Source organism: Zosterops lateralis (genome assembly GCF_965231275.1).
Source record: "Zosterops lateralis genome assembly, chromosome: 9".
NCBI classification, from domain to species: Eukaryota; Metazoa; Chordata; class Aves; order Passeriformes; family Zosteropidae; genus Zosterops; species Zosterops lateralis.
In genome coordinates this window covers 14,164,441-14,183,477 of record NC_139769.1, presented here as the reverse complement: position 1 = coordinate 14,183,477, position 19,037 = coordinate 14,164,441, and the positions used below count along the sequence as shown (strand labels likewise).

The 19,037-nt window shown below is 38.3% G+C and overlaps 1 protein-coding gene across 3 annotated transcripts in view; it reads left to right on the top strand.

Moving 5' to 3' along the window:
* The first annotated feature begins 1 nt into the window (after position 1).
* TTLL7 (tubulin tyrosine ligase like 7) overlaps positions 2 to 19,037 on the top strand; it is a 65,392-nt gene continuing 46,356 nt past the window's right edge. For 2 of the 3 annotated variants that reach the window (XM_083867125.1, XM_083867127.1), the window contains exon 1: positions 2 to 65. The gene's annotated coding sequence lies outside the window, so the exon portion shown is untranslated. Of the gene's footprint in view, positions 66 to 1,309; positions 1,650 to 14,564; positions 14,747 to 19,037 lie in introns of those variants that run through there. The other variant, XM_083867126.1, reaches the window with a different exon arrangement.

The following is a 19,037-nucleotide window of genomic DNA, read 5'->3' as shown; positions in this document are numbered from 1 at the left end:
GCCGCCCGTGAGGCGCAGCACGCGCCGCCCGCGAGCCCCGGAGCGCTGCAGGGCCGCCCCGGCAGGTGAGGTCAGCGTGAGGGGCCGCCGGGGCGCGACACCTCCTCCTCCTCCTCCTCCTGCGGCAGCGGCGGGGCACGGGCTGCCAGCCCCGGGGAGAGGCGGCGGAGCGCGGCCCGCCGTGATTCAGCATCGCCGGCGGGGAGGGGAAGCCCCGTCCGGCCTGGGGGCTGCGGGGGTGCCGGGGGAGCGGGGACGGCCGGCCCGGGGGCGATGCTGCGGGGCGGGAGCACTCGGGGCCCGGGGGCGATGCCGCGGGGCGGGATCACTCGGGCCCGGGGCACGGGGAGCGGCGCTGTCCCGGGGCCGCGGCAGGTGCGGGGAGCGCGGGCAGCCGCCCCTCGGGAAGTTCCCTCCGAGCAGCGGGCGGCCCTGGGAGGGGGGGAGGATGACTGCGCGTGTCGCAGTGTGGGGAGTGGGGAACCGCGAGGCATTTCAGCGTTAAAGGTATTAATTTTCTCTTCTCGCCGCCCTCCCCCCAGTGTGTGCATGCGGAGCCCACCGTCCGGGCGGGTCGTATCGCGGGTACGGCCGCGGCTCTCGGGAGCCCGTTAAGGTTAAAATGGGATCGTCTTTTGGCAGTGGTACCCAGCGGAGGCTGAAATGTAGAACAAGTTAAATCTCTGGAGATGCAAGTCAAATATCTTCCTGTGCTGTCTGTGCTTAGCTGGAAGCCCCGTAATCTGTGGGATCTTTTTGAATTTTTGTTGCTGAGGCCACACATAATTGTAAGCAAAAGGGAAAAGCAATTGATGCTGGAATTTGAGCGTACTGCTGAACTCTGTGAAACTGACTTAAGGTCTCAATATTGATAGCTTTTGTGCCTTTCTAATGTATTTGTAGTTTGAGTACTAAAATTAGATTTTATTCCTTCTTAAAGCCCCTCTAAACCAACCAAACATGCACATCCCAGCCACCCCTAGTTCAGTCCACTTTTCTGTCTAAATCCCTCATTAATTAACCAGAGTGTTAGTAGCTATCTAAATAATATTCAGAGAAATCCTGCTGGTTCTTTCCACGTATAAATGATTAGAAGTACTTTTCTCTGTGGGAATTGGTTGTTCCCCAAATACTGCAGAGTATCTCGAAACATACAGTGACTTGGCATCTGTAGAAGCTTTTATCCCTGTTTTAAGTGCTGTGATGGAGGTTTTAGTAAAAATAAGACCTGTCAGTGATAGTTAAACGAACAAAAAAAAGAAAAAAATTAGAGGAGCAGGTATTATGTCAGGGGTTTTCCTATGTGGTGAGTAAATATAATGTCTGTGATGACATATGGAACTATTACTTCTGAAGAAATATTCTCTAGAGAAAAATGTTACAAAGCTTTAGAAAACTACGTGAGCTATTTAATACAGAATATGTGGGTTTTTTTATAATGACAGAATATGTTTTTACCTGCAGGTATTGGCCATATTATGCAAGAAAATCTAGAAAAATAGTTAGCAATTTTTTTTTTCCTAGAAAAAAATGCCCCTATTCTAGATTTCTGATGGTTTGGACACATTCCACATATTTCCAAAGGGATCTGCCCAGCACTTTGGGAGTGTTAGAAGAGGCCATGAGATCAAGCCTGTCAGCAGCATTAGGTAATTATTCCAGTAATCTAACAGTCGTTTTAGTAATCTGAGGCTCAGATTTGCAATCAAAATAAAATTTGCTCCTGTGTTCTTCCAAAGCAGAGAGTGGTAAATTAGCAGCATAGATTTAGCTGTGGCCAAGTCTGAAGAGCTCAGAGATTAATTGATCAAGAAGCAGTTAGACACAAAGCCATCTTGCAGTTTTTTGTATAGTTAAGATTTTTCTCTAAGATGTTTCTAATGCTGTATGTTGGTTATGAAAGCCATAAATAGAGTTTCAAAGGTGAAATGTGGCAGATTGATGCTGACTGCTGAGTGTGCTTGCTCTGAATTGTCAACATCAAGAATGACTGAAATATGATTTCTTGATTTTGAATCTCCATCTGTGGATATTTATTATAATTTTTAACAGTCTCTGTAGGATACATATGGTAAATTTCTTGAACATCCACATTTTCTAATGTTCTGTGCTTTCCCCCCCTTTTTCTCCTTGCCTGTATTTTAATGTGTTAAAGAGTATTTTTGCATTTACTAGATACTTGCATATGTCTCATACTAATTGAAAACACATTAGCCTAGGTATGTAAATCCTTAGGAAACAAGAAATTGAAATGAAATGTAAATGTCTGAAATAGATAAATGGATAATACCTTCCAAGCTACCCTGCATCTAATTTTACAAAGCCCCTGTCTTAAAAAAAAATGCACATGGCAGCATGTTGCAAGATAATTTTTTTACATGAGTTGCTAATGTTTTTTAAATTTTGTGCTATGATTTTATCAGTGTAAAGATATCTTGTAGAAACCAACAATGCTAATTTCTCACTTCTATGTGTTTCCCCAAATCTTTAGAAAATTCCGAGTGTTATTACTGCCTGGAAGTGTTGTGGCTTTTGGGGTAATCCTAAATCATGAAGACACTGAATTTTTTTGATAGGCCTTGTATTAGTCCTTGACAAAAAAAGATGAATGCTTGCCAGTCTTTTTCTTTTTGATGAGGTATTTCCATCATCCATAGTTGACACAGTGAGTCTACAATGATCTGAGTGGGAAAGGAATAGTTTGGATTTCCCTTAAGGAAGGAGATCATTTTATTTGGAAAGGTCATACAAACTGTCAAAGCTAAGAAATTTCACTGCAAGTTGCACAGCACTCATATTGAAGCATATTATCTGGATTTTGTTTTTCCCTTGTGAACTTCAGAATATTTAGCCCTCGATTAATTTTTATTTTCTACATACCTAGAAGTTAATTGAGGCCATTTGAATCCTACTGATGGAAGTCAAATGGCCCTTATTAAGCACAAAGAGCTCTTTAGAGCTCCATTAATGCTTTCCTAAAGTCCTGCCAGAATGATACTTTGCAACTGCTCCTTTTGCAGACATTATGAGCTTCCTGGAAAGTTTACCAGAACCAGTGAACCTTTTAAACATTAATATTTAAAATACTAATGTATTTTTAAATTTAGAATGGAATTTGTTGATGTCTACTACACTGATGGGTAAAAGAATCATTTGCAGTTGAATGGGTATGTGAGAAAAAAGGTGAGTTTTAAGGAGTCAGCCTTTGAACCTGGTGGGCATTAGAGCAAATGTTCCTGTTCCAGGCTTGTAACCCCTTGGAGCCAGAATCTTTCACACCAGGAGATTCTGTAGTGCCCCAGTCTACTGAATTCTCTTGTTCATGGCAGTGAAGGCAAGAACCTACAGGTTCTGTAGGGGTTAAAATAATAGCTTTTTGCCAGGAGCATTTCCCAGTTTTCCTCCTTGGCTTCTCTCTGAACTGTTCATACAGCTGTACAATATAGTTTCACCATTCTACCGCATTAATTTATACTCATTTACCAACATTTTTGCTCTGCCTTGAATTCCATATATCAGGAAAAAAGCTCTAATGTATTAGAACAAATTTTTGGCTTTGTGTTTTGACAGGTCAAGTAAAGCAGACATAGTTGTTCTTGCTTCAATATCAGCTTTAATCAGAATACAGGATCTCCAAAATGAGGACCACTCTATACAGTTGTACTATTTGTTTTCCCAGTGTTAAAAATTAAAGTTCAGATAATTGAAAATCTTAAAATATTTCAAAGGCAATATTAAAAAAATAATCACATGAGGTTTTTATTACTTTCTTTGGGCAGAGGAACAGTACAGCTTTACAGAGAGCCCAAATTAACAATAATAATGAAAGAAAGACAAAAGAAATGTTCTGATTTAGGGATCACTTTTCACTTTCTGGAGTGGAGTGAGTGTCATGCCACTTCCCACTTGTATTTGATTTTGGAAGGATTCCAAATTGAAGTTTAATATGCGCCACTGTCCAAATGCACCTTAGATGGCTACATTACTGTTAATTGATAGAAAAACTGACTGCCTAAAAGGATGGAAGTGCTTTACCCTGCAGTTCAGGAGCCCTTTGTGGCCAGCAGTAGTAACAGAGTACTAACAGTCACTCTTCAGAAAAAAAGAAATGAGGATTAAATCCACTTTTCATGTATAATAAATGCTGCAGAAAGAGTTGAGTGGGGTGTGGGTTTCACAGTTAGACACAGCGATGCGTTGACATGTTTATTTCCATCCTTGCTTAGTAGCAAAATGCTAAATATATTCTTCTTTGGTTACATTAAAGTATGTTTCCTTTCAACTTTGTCCTTGGGTTGACATGTGTTTGTTTTATTTTTAGCACTTGAAAACCGATGCAGTTATATCCCTATAGGGTGCAGTGGCAGCACTAGAGTATAGCATGAGAAAATGAAATCAGATGTTTAATACTGAATTGTTGCAGGTGTAGAGGCAAAGGTCTTGATATTGATTATGGCCACCAAAAACAAGTGGACTGACAGGACAGAATATTGTGAGATTTGATGGGGAAATCACCCTTATCTGCTTGCTTGGAATGAACTTTTCTTGAAAAATATAGAATAGAGATACATGATAGAAGGCTGTGCTTTCTATGCTTTTGTGGGTGGTTGTCAAATCTTTAGTGTTCATTGAACATGAAATTTCTGTGAATTTGTAATAGTGTTTTATCCTTCCAAACTTATCTTGGTGGTGTGGAAGGTGGGAGAAACATGCAAGAACACTTCATGAATTATTGGTGAAAGAAATCTCCAAGATATGCAATTTAGTCACCCAGGAAAAACTACCCTTTCAATTACATTTTATTTCATGGAGATTTTAGAGGGATATATTATCCTAACTTTTTATGTCAATTTCAAGTCTTTGAAAGACTATAGATTAATAGTGAGCATTAACAATTAGGCATTAATTTGAATAAAAAGGAGGTTTTTTTTCTAAAAATGAGCAAGAATGATCTGAGAACATGAGTTTAGTACATCTTGTACCACTTAAAAAATAGGAGCATTTACTGAAAATTATGTTTCTGAGGATGGAAAGGAGATACTGAGTGAATAAAATGAAGCATGGAGATACAGGAATCGGTGCTGTTTTAAGCCAAATCTGTTTCAAATTCATAGAGTTGGGAATTTTGTAGGATATTGTGCTGGTTTTGGCTGGGGAAATGTTAATTTTCTTCACAGTACATAGTTTGGGGCTACATTTTGCATTTGTGCTGAAAACTGTGTTGTTAAGAGAAGTTTTTGTTATTGCTGAGCAGGGCTCACACAGAGCCAAGGCCTTTTCTGTTTCTTGTACTGCCCTGGAGGCTGGGGATGCACGGGAAATTGAGAGGGGACATAGCGGGGCCAGCACATCCCAACCCACCAAAGGGGTGTCCTGTAGCATATGACATCGGGCTTGGCAGGTAAAGAGGGGTGGAGAAGGAGGAAGGGTGGGAGGCTTGGAGTGATGTGTTTTGTCTTCCCAAAGAACTGTTACTCCTGATGGAGCTGTGGTTTCCTGGGAATGGCTGAACGCCTGCCTGCCCATGGGAAGTGGTTCATGAATTCCTTGTTTGCTTTTCCTGTGCATGCAGCTCTTGCTTTCCCTATAAAACTGTCTTTATTTCAACCCATGACTTTTCTTACTTTAATCCTGATTCTCTCACCCATCCTGGGGGATTGAGGTGGTGGGGAAGGAAGTGTGTGGCGGTGTAGTGCTTAGTTGGCAACTCAGCTTAGACAGTAACAGATACTCTCCCAGAGCAGCATCCACAAGTGCAGAAATAGAAGACAAGTAAGGCAACAATACAGAGTTAGATTTGAAAGTCTGGACACCAGCTGAAAAATTATGCAGTTAATGACCCCGAGCAGTCAATTAAAAAAGCCTATATATTACTTTGTTCTGTTGCCTCTAGGTATGAAGAGAAAATGAAAGGACGTTGTGGCCTTTTTGCCAAAAGCAACACTCAGGAATACAAACACATAAAGGAAGCAAGTCTTTGATATTTTATGAGAAAATGAAATAAAATTTATTAGAAATGAAAATAAAAAAGAAGATATATTCTTGTGAACGTGTGTTTGGGAAGGTCTTACACAGATAGTCAACACACCATTTAGTTTAATTGATAAATAAAAAGTCATAGGATATGTATAAATAATATAGTTCCAGTTGTTTGAGGATAATAGATTAATGGTACAGTTGAAGTTGAGTCTCTGCAACAGCTGGATGTAAGACACCTGGAACCAAGACAGTATGAGGAGCCATGGGGAAAAGTCATCTGTGGGAAGAGACTTCAGGAGAGATGTCCAGATTTCACTCTGTTCTATTTTTCAACATGAAATTGCATCTCAGTTGTTTGTACTAAGTTTCCTCCTATAATTTCCTACTGTTTTGAAGTCCTTGAAGTAATTTCTTCAATTTTGGAAGGTGTACCTGGCCAGTCATGAACTAAAGTAGAGGTCTTAATCCTTCTCATGAATGAGCAAGTGAGAGAGATATTCTCTGTTGTTCGGAGAGAGCTTCTGCTCCTATCATTTGCAAGCTAAGAGAGTAGGAAGTAAGGAGAGATGTCTTTTATGTACATTGTAGCCTTTGCACCTTCTGCTCCCCAGCTGCATTCTACCTGCATTTGATTTCCAAAGGCTGGCATTTGGGCTAGTAGGACTACCAACACTTTATGTGAATATATCCTTACCCATCTCACTAGAATCTATCCATAATGCTTCATCTGATGCCTTGGGAGGTTACCTAGAACAGAGGCTAGACAGTGTTAAAGGAACAAAGTAGGTGTTTATTAAAAGGCCTTCAAGGAATACACCTCGGGCAGTACAAGAGCCCGGCTGAGGCTACACCCAAGATGGACAATGGGTCATGAGTTTTCACACTTTTGTAAGTTTTGGTCCATTTGCATATTGGGGTTAATTGTCCAATTACAGCTTCAGGTTATGAAGTCCCATCCTCCCAGACTGGTCTCCTCAATTTGCTGTTTATGCTTTTTGGGCCTGAAGCTGCAACACTGTCCTTGGTTCTTGGACTGGAAAAGGATTGTTTTGTCTAACTTACCTGTGAGGAGAACTTGCTAACACTTCATACGAAGTTCAGAGTTGTATATTGATGCAGTACAGAATCTGGAAAATATGAAAGCTAAAACTTAAAGCAACACATCCTTGTAGGATAGGTCTGGCAGTAGAGGTACAGTCAGTCTTGTTGGGCACATCTGATGGGCCTGAATCCTATAAAATTAATGCAAAAGAATGCAGTGCACTTGGTATCTCCAGGGATTTTTTATGGTTGTTATTTTTTGGTGGCTTTTGTTTATTTTTTTTTCTGTGAGGGAAGAGTAATCCATTTGAACAAAGGAACTTTCCAAACCTTTTATTGTCAGATATCCTTTGTGGTCCACAGTCCATTAAAATGTACTGAGCTGTCAAATCAGAGCAATCTTTTCTTAATATAAAAGAATAATATGACAAAGAAAAGCCATCTTTTGAAGTAATGTCAGAAAACAATTTCTTATTGGTATAAATTGACATTGTAAAAGAAAAGCTCATTTGAGGAATATGAATGGTTTCAGAATACTACAGAAACAGCTATTCCAGTAAAGGATGTACCTTTTCCTCTTTCCATCACTACACTTGATACTTCATTTGGTTTAAAACTTGATCTATAAGATTGCAATGCTGGCTTCACTGAAACCAGATAGGTTTGATTTCAAAGCTCAGATCTCATTGGTCCAAGCCAGGAAGAGAATGAGAATCTTTTTTCTAATTGCAAATTACTAACTTCTTTAGCCTTCTCCTATACTAATGTCTTGTGTTATTGTGATCTTGACCTCTTAATTCTATGCTTGGAGAAAACATTGTCCTGGTTACAGTAGCTCATATCCCTGTTATATCTCTTTCCAGTCACTGAGTCATTTTCTGTTTTCAGATTTTGCTTCTTGTTAGCTTATTGTTACGACTAAATCCTGCTTTCTTCCCACTATTCTTGTTACTTAGTTAAGTGGGAAATAATGCATTCTTTTCTTATACATGTATCATGCCTTTGTCTTGCCACCTAAAACACAGGGAGAAAATACCTAGAAAGGGTTAAGAAAGAGGTCTAAAAAGTGCTTGAGATGGGCTAAATGGGAAGGAGCTGCTGCTGCAGCCTGTCTTTCCCTGGTGTATTACTGCCTGAAACTGTATCAGCTGTCAATTATTGATAGAAAAACCTGTTTCCGGAGGGCTGACTCTTCAGATAGTTTCAGCAATGCAACACTAACGGTAAGTGATTTCATTTTGCTACTTCTACTGCAGAATTATTTTAAATCTGTTTCTGTATCAGTGGGAGGTCCTGGTATGACTGTGTATTCTGCAGTATGTAATCTTGTCAGCTAAATCCATGATAAATAAATGTTTTGCACTGTCAGTAATTGTATGCAAAAGAATTTGGTATATCACCCTGCCACATGCTGCTGCAAAGGTTTTGTTTGTGATTTTTTGTTAGTCTATTTTTTTTCACTATGACTCTACTGCAGACTATGTTAATTGAAATACATTGCATTCAGTTTGAATGCTTGTGCATTCTGTCCATCACATATATTTTGCATTGAGTTCTTTTCCCAGGATTCTTGTTCCTTTTCTTTATTTTTTATGCTTTTTCTCATCCATCCTTGATCTTGCAGTTTATCTTTCCTTGTAATAGAGAACTAGATTCAGTAGCATCTACTGAATGCAGTAAATTGTGAACCATTAGTTGGACAAAATGTACTTGTGGAGAGCAGCATGAAGCATTTTCTGTGGCAGTGTATCTATGGATCACCTGCACAGTAATCCCTGTTTCTAAACATGTGAATCCTGCATGAGCTGTGGACTATGAAGTCCTGCCTCTAGACAGCCAAGCAATTCTGAAAGTGATACTTGAAGCTTGTAATCTTTGTCAAGAAAGAGAGAAATTTGGAGGCAACTCAGTAAGTTTGAGCTGTAATTTCTACTGTGAAATGAAAGTTTTGATTTAAATGGACTCTAGTTTTGACATGGGTGAGGCCAGGCTCTTAATTATAATTCTGAATTGTGTCATCAGCAGGTCTGTCCTGGAACTGAAACATCAAAAGTCAATAGAAATATCTATATTTACCTCACTAAGTTACAGAGAAAATCCTTTATGGTTGATCTAATTTATACTATAGACTTGAGAAAAATATGTAATTTTTGTATGCATCTTCAGAATAACAGAACTGGGAAATTTCCTGAAGAAATCTTTTTTTCTCCTTTGAGCAATCAAAGGAGCAATCAAAGAAATTGGGAAGAAGTTTCATGTTTGTGAAGTAATATTTATTGTTTTAGTTATTAGATGTGTTGTAACTTTTCCATGCCTTTGGATTTAAAAATGCCTTTGACTAAGTTTGGTGCTTTTCCTTTTTTCCTTATCTGTGGTTATAAGGCAAATATGCTATTCTCTGGCTACAAATATTCTTTTATAGTGTGAAGAGCATGATATGCCTGAGAGAGTCAGAAGCACAAAAGAATGAACTTAATAATTTTCTGCCTAAGATAATATGATAAAAAACCAAACAAACATGTGGCTCAGTTCCCAGTCATGTTTTATTTTGGCTGGCAATGATGTATGTTGCTATAACATAATAAGAAATTAATGTATTTGTTTCTTTTGAATATTTGAAAAGCAGTTAGCTTTGCAGCCAGCATGCATTTCACTATGTAAGTTTATACTTTTTTTTTTTTTCATTATGAATGCACCTTTAAAAAATATAAGATTAAAGCAATGGAAAATAAAATTAAGCCTTGCTAAATGAATGGACTATCCCACTACTCCAGCCTCTGTTTGAGGACTTTTATTTCAGAATACTTTTCAAGTGTAGCTCTTAACTTTTAATCTTGACCAACAATTTTTTTAAAAAATTAAAAATAATAAAAAAAGGGAAAAAAAAAAGTAATACACACATGCCAGAACCACTTACTTTTAAGTGTAGCTTTTTGGGACTTGACCAAGAGGGATGAGGGCAGGACTAACTGTGATATTGTTCCAAAATTGGAACACTGGTCTGCTGTGATTAAAGCAATGGAGGCAATAGTCGTGCTTAGGGCAGTTATCTCCTCAGATTTTGGAATTATTTTAAACTACATTAAAAAGCTTCGGTGCTATTGTCAGTATGGGCCCTGCAGCTCAGAGATGCTGCGTGATTACTCAATAAATAAACTACCGAATACTACAGGGTCACCTCAATAATGCTGTGCTTATCATTCAGAATGAATGTTATCCTGATCCTATATGTTCAGGCAAATCCCAGAAAATTACCTTTTGTAGGCTATTCTTCATGTTTTAAGTAAAAAAGCTAGTGCATATAGAGTCTGGTGCACTTCACTTTTCTCTCTTATTTGAGTATTCAAAGTATTCAATTTAGGATCAATATTTAAGACCTTATTTTTCCAGGCTTTGTGACTACACGCTGGATTTCTCTACAGGTGAGCAGTATTTGCACAAAATATTCCTATTGCAGGATAATGGAATCTCATCTCACTACCGATGAGGATAGTGACTCTATTTAGATCCCCTACAATGGATAAAATAGTGTGACACCGAGGGTTTGGAGCCAATCCAGCCTTTTAAGGGAATTTCTATAAATCAGGTCAATTCATTTAAAGAAGCTTCTGAGGGCTCACATCCTTTTGAAACTGCTTGATGTTCTCCTGTTTTCATGTGCAAAAATATTTTCAAATCAGTGATACCCCACTGAGCCCCAAGTACTAAGCTGTAGGGAGGAAAGCATGGTTTTGTGAAATGTTTTGTAGCTGCTGGGGTTTCTGGTTCATTTATTAGCTGTTTGCAAACTCTTACTAGCACAGAGTGTTGGCTGCAGTAGTCTCAGTGATATAGTAGGCCAACTGTGAATATTTGACTGTCGCTTGTTCTTTACAGAGCAGAAGTATGTGGCAGTCATTAAAATGTTAGAGGTCTACCAAGACTTATACAAGCACACAAGTATTGCCAGTGGAGCTGAGCAAATGGTTTCATAGTTTGTAATGTCAGGATAACATGATAAAGAATTTGTTGATCATGTAAGAACACCTTCCTTGTACTTTCATGGTTAAGAAGCCTTTGAATAAATGTTTCTTGTGATTGCAAGAAACTTCTTTTTGGTGATTTATTCAAGTTATTGTCTTAACATTTGTACATTGGGTGCTGGAACTACAGGCCTATGTCTGCCAATTTAAATTTCAGACTGCTGTGGGAGTGTCACTCTTGTTGTTAAACTAGAAAACAATGTTATGTGGCAGCATGTGAATTGGGATGATGTAATCTTCAATTAGAGTTGTCGTGGGCCGTGTGTGAGGATTGCAGCCCATGTCTAGTGATGCTGAAATGAATCTGTGAATAGCAGGCTTGTAAAATATGAGATGAAATGAGGCAGACCAACACAGGGCTGAGGTGTGGCTCTTGTGATACACAGAACTCTGCAGAAATTAATTTAAGCCTGCTTGTGTTCCTGTGTTCCTGAGCTTGAGGTTATTTTCACACTAAGCCAGTTCTGCCAGCTTGAAGCAAGGAAGGGAGAATTTGATGTGTGAGGGGGAATGGTCTAAAGATATCTTTTTCTCTTTTTTTTTCTTCCCCAAGATCCTTAGCAAATCTCTCCCCAAAGTCTATTTATAATATAATGAATCACTGCAAACATATCAGCTTCATTAAAGGATTAGTGCTTTTTATGCTAAGACAGCTCTGCTGATATATGTAAAATGTTAAATTGTCCTATCTTGTAGATCCCTAAGGCCTCTAGCTCTTACTAGAGAAATAAATCTTTTGAGAAGTGAATGATAGAAAAAGAAAGGAGTAGTATAATTCCAGCAGTGATTAGTGTGTGGTGTACACAATTTAAAGCACCCTGTGATAGCTGTTGGTGTGTGTTGACATACTGTAATGAAGAGCATGGGTGGCACTGTGAAGTCAAAAGCAGAGATGCTCCCACAGGTACCAAAACTCAAATTCTTCTTCTAACGCTCTCTTGTTTACCTTTTGCCTTACCAAACCCACAATGTTAATGTCACACCTCAATATTACTGTAACACAGAATCATTATGAAGCATCATTTCTGTTTCGTTTATTAGAGGCTGTCTCACAACAGAGTGTTGGCCCTTGGTGTGTGTCAGTCCATCAGTGAGTGTGGCTTCCTGCACTGGGTCCTCAAGACAAAGCAAACAAATGTCCTTGTGCTGTTTGGTTCAGGGAAATGCTTCATTTGAGGTGATGGGGGTCCAGCCCTCCTGTGGCCATGGATATATCCAGCCACTCAGTGGTCACCTGCAGAGCTGATGTGGCTGAGGCTCTAATGGTGTGTGTGTTTCTGGGCTGCAAATGCCTACAGCACACCAATGCTGTTTTAAATGAAGGTGGAATGGTTGTATATAATATATTTATATAAAACAATTTTATATATATATATATATATAAATTATATATGGTTGTATATAATGGTTCTATAATAAATAGAGATTAGGTTCCATTCAGCAGTCCTCAGTGGAACTTACTGTGAACAGGGGATAGGAATACTATACTATGTTCCAGAGTTAGTGAAATGTCCTGTTGTCAGATTTATGGTGTTTATGTTTCACTTAGTGAAATGGTGAACAATAGTATAAGATTGTCTCTGGTTTTTGCATTGTCTCTGCTTTTTGCTGGCAGAGTCTAGAAAGCTGGTATTTTTTTAGCAGCAAGTGACAGAGATATGTCTTTTCTGAAATTTAGATTTTACTGTATAAAAGCATTGTTACACTTGCTTGTTTGAGCTATTTTGTCAATATTTTTCCTTGCAATTATGAATGTTAAATAATGTTTATTTAAAGTTCACAGCATTTTATTTTTGAATTGTTGATTTGTAAGTCATGCAGATTCTTTTCTCTTGCCTTGTCAAACAACGCATTTTCTGTGTTTTACTGAACAACTAAAAGATTCAAACCTTGACCTTTTACTGTACTTTTCTAAATCAGTCTCACTTTCTTTGATGGTACTTGTTCAATACTCAAACCATAACTGTGAAACTCTACAGTACTCAATTTGCTAACAGTCTGAAATATGTTATCATATTAGAGAGGGCTTTTGAAGGGTGAAAATGAGCTAACAGATAGTCACATTGTGTGCTCTGCTATGAAAGTCACTTTGGAGGTCATTTTTTAAACAGAAAATCAATTTTCAGATTTGAAAGATTTGACATTGTTTTCAATTTGGCCAGTGATTTAACATTTCATTTTGGAAAATGGATGAATGAAAAAAGAAGCAATATAACTTCAAAACAACACTGAAAATAAAAAAATTGCTTCTGTGCTCGGTTGTTGTGATCTCTGTATTTTGCAAGTAGGAAGTGATTAATGCCTGTGAAACTGTGATGTGAAGCTTCCACCATTTTAACAGCTTCTAATCCATTTCCTGTTTTCTGCATCAGTGACTCTATACTGATCATTTCATAGACATTTTGTGATATTAAACAATGAAAAATTGCAATCCAAAGCTGTGAAGTGCAGAGTCCGGAGAAGACCAAAGTAAAATGTGCTGTGAACCAACACTGCAAAGCTCCCAGGGCTCTGTGCCACTGTGTGTTGCTGAGCCTTGGAGCTGGCACTGAAGGGTCATCTCCTGGCAAGGCTCCAGCCATTTAAGATAACACACTATGGCTTGGCTACGTCATTTGGTTTCCTGGCTTAGGGAAATGTTAGAAGCTTTAGAAATGCTGGTCATTCAGATAAACCAGGTCAGAGAGTTGTTTTACAGAACTGCGTGATTTGAAAAAAGTTGTGTAAATAATGCTGTTTGTATTCCTTTGTAGCTTGTGTCTGTCTGTTTAGCAAAGCAAACACCTGAGAACCCTGTACATTCTCTTTATCTAAAAGAACTGCTGTATAAATGTCTCATCTCTTTGATGGTGGGAATGAAGGATGTTTAAATTAATAGACTTCATTTGACTTCAGAAAATTTTGAACCAAAACCTAATTACATGCAATTGTAAGCCAGCTGACAGATAGCCTTTTAAAAACAAGCTTGTCACTTTGACATATCAAGCCTCAAAATGAAGATTACTTTTTGCATATAGAATTTCTCTCTAAGAGTGAGATCTTGCTATCAAATTGTTCTCTGAATGTGTAACAATAAAACTGCTATGCTTGTTTGTAGCAGGAGCACTTCAACATACATTTTATTCGGCCATATATTAAAAAAATCATGAAAGGGTAGGAGGCTTTTAGTTCTGCAGTTTCATGACTGAAAATTGTTATTATCTTGCTGATCATGGTACTGAAAAAGGCAGTATTGTCTATTATAATTTCTGTTGATTTCTTAATCTCATTTTTGAATCTGCATTTTATATCTTAATTCCAGATCAACAGTAGATTATAGATTTGCACAACTGTAATAAGTAGCACACCTCTCACTAAGGTGTGTCCAGACTTCCACACTCTAAGATCTAAGGGTAATTGACTTAAATGTTAGATTGAAAAAAACCCAGAACTCAGATGTTTGCTAGATCAATGCTCTGAAGAGTATGTTCACATCTTTCTTTTTCCTATTTCTGTGAAATTTTTGTTAATTTTATTTTCCAGCTCAGTGAAGAGTGGGGATTGCAGCACTGTGATGTTGTCATTCCATCCCTGTGGTCACCTGTCCAGTTCTGTAACTGTATCTCCAGTGTGTCTCCATTTCACTGTGAAAGCTCCTTATGTCAGGAGCTTTGTGGGTTTCCTTCCAGCTCCTCTGCATTTCCAGACATTTGTGGCAGCACTGAGTAAATTGCACTAATGGGCTCAAAGGAAAGCAGTCTGCTAGTTTAAAAATCTCTTCTAAAATATTCCACTGTGGATGAATGAGTACTTATCTGTACCCAAAGAATTCAGGAAATTACCCTGACAATTAATTTTTCACCTAGGTATGTAGGATGTTAGCTGTCTTTGAAAGGTCTTGTCGTATGTACCATGGCTAAAGATCTGAAGTCTTGTTTTCTGTTCATATATGTAAAGTTAAAGCACATGTATAACCAACCCATGGAGCTTTTCCATCTGGACACCAGTAGTGTCACAGTTGCTTAGAAGGAAGGAAGTTCTCATTACAAAGTACACTGAGTGATGTGTGGAACATGGAGTATTTTGTAGCAGGTGATTCTACCATTCTGAGTGATAAAAAACATATCAGATTAAATAATTTTAAATGTGCATATGCAATCTAGTCTTTTTTCCTTAAGGTGCACAGTTGTAGTTTCTGAGTTACTGGTATGATCCAAACTAGGTTGAAGAATCTCATTGATTTGAGTTGTTTGGAAGAGATTCTCAAATTGTACTACTTTATTTTCAGTTTGAATTTGACTCTCCCTGCTCATTTTTGACCTGATTAATGAAACCTTTTTTTGGGATGCTTATTGTTGGGAAAAAAAAAAAGGGTGAGAGTCTAATGACAGTTACTTATTTAGAGATTAAAAAATTTCCAGACTGCATCAAGACATGAAGTGAAGGTTCATGAAAGGCAGGGGTCACTTGTGAATAGTCTGGAGAAAAAAAAAAAACAACAAGGAAATTAAAGAGGAATTAGTAAAAAAAAATACCTACATATAATCTAGGCCAGAAGAATAATTTCCAGGCAACTCAATAACTTATTATGATACACTTAATTTGTGTAACAGCATAAAATACTATTAATTTTTGAATTTCTAGAATATATTACAGCTTGTCAAAGAATCATTTTATTAACTATGAAATCACTCCTTTCCACTGTCCCCTGCTCTTTACCAAGGCGCTCTCATATCTTGCTCAGACTGTTCCTTTAAATAGACTTGAGCATATGCTGTGTTCTCTGTCTGTGTGCAACATTTACCTCTCTAGCAAGAGTATCCTGCCTCTCCTCTCCCTGGAGGAAAAAAGATCCTTCTTTCTTTATTTATTTTTTTTCTTCTTTTTTGTCTTCTGTGCCTTTTTAGGACAGGATTGTGTGCAATGTATCTCTCCTACTGTCACTCTCACACCTTTGCCAGGCAGCTGTAAAGATAACATCTCATCCTTTTTTTTTCCCCTGTAGAGCATTTTTAGTCAAAGTGCTTGTTTATATAAGAATGTGCTAACCTGATGAAGGTGATTTCGTTTCTTCTTCACATGTCTTTCTCCATTTATATGTTAAGCATTTTTGTTCAGCTTCCCTTGAATCTGTATGGTTGAGCAACAAACCTTCACCAGTTTATGTGTATCAGGATTTTCAGGAGGGAAATGGTATTTGCAGCAGGAACTGCAATCTTTTTCTGCCTGAGTGTGAATTCAGAATTCAGCTGACTTGCTCCAAAAGTCCCAGTTTCAAAATAGAATGCTTTCTTCTGTGTTATTAAAAAGCAATTTCTTAGAAACAGTTAGATAGATTACTATTGAGATATGCCTCTGCATTATTGTAGCTCAATGTGGGTTATAGATTATGCTTATTTTATAAGCAAAAACTTGTCACAGGTATAGGAACTGATTCGGATGTAATCATAACCTGGCAATGCTGCTGCTGTTACTGTGCATGATCTGGGTGAGTCCTGCAATCAGCTTTGGGCTGTAACTGGTAAAGGCTGCCTGCAGAGCATCTGTGCTGCAAATCTTTCCCTTCAGCTGAGCTCTGACCTGAGAGTAGGGCTTGGCAATAATAACAAATCAGAAGATGTGAGTTAGAAGAAAGTGCCTGGGGAGGACCTGGGTCAGAAAATGAAGTAACTTTGGGATGATTTTTGCTGCATAGAATTTAAAAAGACGTGTAGGAGCCTGTGGCTGTCAGGGCCTGTGCTCTGCTGTGTTGCCTGTCAGTGCTGAGTGTGCTCTCCTCCTTCCAGCTCCTCCACTCAGCAGCAGCCCTTGGTGTATTGCTCTGAGAGGTGTATTCCAGTCTCTGCCAAGTGATCCATTCCTCTGGTTAGAGAGCTGTTCATCTAAAGGGCAGTTAGAGGAACAGTTTACCTAGGAAGATTCCTCAGCAGGGTGGTGTTAGGTTTTCTTGCTGTAGAATTGGAACATCTCATGCTACTGCACTGAGGATGCACAAAACTGGGAGATCTAAACAGGGGCAAGTCTACTGCTCCCATGGCTTAGCCTACAATTCACAGCACTTCACTGCTCTGGGTAATGTATCCCCTCAGATGAGATGCAGTGTCTCTCATCTGTCACTTGGCATGGTGGGAAGAAAAGCTCGAGACTGTCCCAATTTACTAAACCTTATTTGCCCTTTGGAAAGGAACAAAGGGAAGGACTGCATCCTATTTAAAATATTTTTGAAAACTAATGGTTTAGAACTGCTGGTGCTTTGTTTTTCAGTGAAATGGTTGGTTTAAGATGGGCTACTGAAGAGAAGTCAAGCAGTTGTAAAACAATTTTGAATTATTACACACCAACTTAGGTCAGAATGCAGTTTAACTTCATTGGTATGGAATGGTGCTTTTGAAAAGTTAAAATTCTAAAGTAATTTTGAGTACTGAGTACAGTCCCATTACTTTGTTTTCCATATGGCTGAACTACTCATTGCCCTTAGAGTAGTCTAAAGGTGGCCATAAATCTTTACTATCAACTCATGTATGTGTGCTTAAAAGTTGACTTGTCACAGACGCTGAGTGTTGGTACATGCTATTTAGACCCTAAAGAGTATTCTTTTGAGAAGAATAGAATAGCGTCTATCTAAAGAAAAGCAGTAATTCAGCAGTATGGTGCAGTTTGGAATTTTATGGTCCACCTTCAGAGTACAGTGTGTTATAGTAACTTTGGGCAGATAATTTTCTGTAAGATGAATGAAAGTTCTATGAGCTGCTTGCTTTTTATTAGCATATCATAGCTTGTAAATCATGCTGTATTAGTAAAGGGCTGGCGTTTCTCACAGGGCCACGTTAGTCCTCTTAACATTCTTCCAAATTTATTAAAAGTTTTTAGTCAGTACAGCAAAGAAACAACTGCCAGGCATTTTTTGTACATTCATAGAAGTCCTTAATTGGCTAACAGATGTACTTCAGTGTTATTCCCAGAAACTAAACATGTCTTGTACTCTGGTGGTATTCTTAGCCTGAGAAACAGATAACATGCAATAGCCAGTGAGTCACTGTGCCCAGCACTGCTTTTCCTTCACAGCAGTTTTAAGGAGGACAAATGCTTTGCTTTCCCAACTCTGTGTCTAATTTTAGGACGCCAGTGGGCCCGAGGACTTTCAGGCCACCTTCTCAGATAATGTCATCCAAAACATTCAAACTTCAAAATGGCTGGGTGTTACTGCTGTGCTGTCTGACATTGTATCTGTGTATAAAACATCTCCTGTTCTTAGTGGATAAATACACTGGGGCACTAAATGGACACGAGGGAGATTTGTCTTACTACAAATCAGAATTGGGCTCCTGGTACATTTGTGACAGCCATAAAAGAATCATAATCTGTTCTTTTTAGCCTTTTGCATTACTGGGCTGTTAAGGGTAAATGTCTGTCTTGAAAGGAAGTTAGATTTTGCAGATAAAAATATCTGCTTTTATATTTTCTTAAAAGGTGGGTGACTTGTCCAGAACATACTTGCATCTCTCTCTCTTCTCTTGTGTGCACACACACAGAAAAAGAAAAAATGTGGATTTATAAGTAATATTTTAGTAATTTCGTTAATGGACATCTTGTCCAGTCTTATGACTACATATATTTGGCATCATAAGTCATGGCTGAATTTGACTTTGCTGTAATTTTCTGCTATTTATAGTAGAAAAAAATCCCTTGAGCTCTCTATAAAGCTATTTAAAAAAGTATTGCAATCACCAAAAGCAGCAACATAAAGTGATCTAAAGAGGAACTTCAGCTACACGTATAACTGCAGAAAAGAAAGCTTTTAAAGATCAGTAACATATTATGTTGAAACATATTATTTATTATTATATGATTATATGATATCAGAAACATATTATGTTTTGAAAACTTGTAGATTTGTTGGAGGCAGCCTGCCAAAGACAGCATTTATTTCCTTGCAGACTTTGGTATAACAGTGCTGCATGCCCAAAGTTATGTAGCAGTGTGTTGGGAAATGATGTATTCCCAAGATTTTTTCCT